Source organism: Pteropus vampyrus, unplaced genomic scaffold (genome assembly GCF_000151845.1).
Source record: "Pteropus vampyrus isolate Shadow unplaced genomic scaffold, Pvam_2.0 Scaffold135, whole genome shotgun sequence".
Classification (NCBI taxonomy): domain Eukaryota; kingdom Metazoa; phylum Chordata; class Mammalia; order Chiroptera; family Pteropodidae; genus Pteropus; species Pteropus vampyrus.
Window position 1 is genome coordinate 2,541,142 of NW_011888916.1, and position 1,216 is coordinate 2,542,357.

A 1,216-nucleotide genomic window follows, 5' to 3' on the forward strand; every position below is an offset into this window, starting at 1 on the left:
GGGTATACCTTTGATTGACTAGGATACCTTACAGCTTTGTAGGGGTAGAGGCTAACTTGTAGGAAATTGATGGCAATGCAAATAATTCCTATCTGAGAGTAATGCAAATGATTCTTGTCCATAGCAATAGGCATGAATTTTGTCCAGTAGAGATGGAGTTGATTTCCATCTGGTAAAAGGTAATTCTAAACATTATAGTTTGTTAATAGGATATTGATTTTGCAACTATTAGCCAATTCATTTCAGTGTTCCTTTAGCTGATAATCTAAATCTCTGAAACTCAGATTATTTTTTCGAAACTCATTCTTATTTGAACACGTCCTACCATCTTATTGATTCCCTCATTTAATAATGGATGAGCAGTTTATTATGCTGAAAAATCTTTGGCATGCGGTTCATTTTATATTTATGTGAGTTATGTTTTCACCTTTTGAAAATTATAACTTAGCAGGCTATAAGAAAATAAATATGTCAGGTGGTAATGTTATAAGAAAGCAGAGCAAGAGGACAGCTATTAACAGGTGGTATAGTATGTACTATTTTAGAACGGGCCAATCATTCAATGAGTCCTGTAATTTCTCTTAATTCTAGGTGGGATCCACCCTTTTCTTTCCATATTCACTGCCACCACACTAATCCAGACAATCATCTCTCATCTTACTACAATAAGTTGTCAGATGATCACCTTTAAAAACATGTATCTGATCATATCTCTCCTTTCTTCTAGCTCCCTATGGTGGAGTCGAGTTTTGTGGAACCCAAAACTTACACAATTCGGGAGGTCCTCTTTAAGAAAAATAATACATTAGGTACAGGGCCTTGAGGCGGGCAGTAGAAATGACAGGTCCAGAAACTTAAGCTTTCATTAGCTTCACTTTAAATCTGTCTCTGCTTATCCATCTAGGCTCGTTTTTCTCTACCTTAGGATCCAACTTCTGCATTGGAGGCCTTTCCCGCCCCTTTTTCCCTAGCTAACTCTTCCACTACTCAACTGCCAGCTTCCAGTTCTCCCTGATTCCTTCAACTGGGTTAGGGACTTTTACGGATTCTCTCCCAAAACTCCAAGCATCCAGACGAATCCACCGTTCTGTGCGAATGGTTGCTCTTTTCCAGCACCTTCATAAGATCTCTAAAGGGGCGGGGTTTGCAGCAGAGATGTAAAGGTGGGCGGAGCTCAGAGAGGAGTCAGCCGCAAATCCCTCCCCTTTTCGTCCGG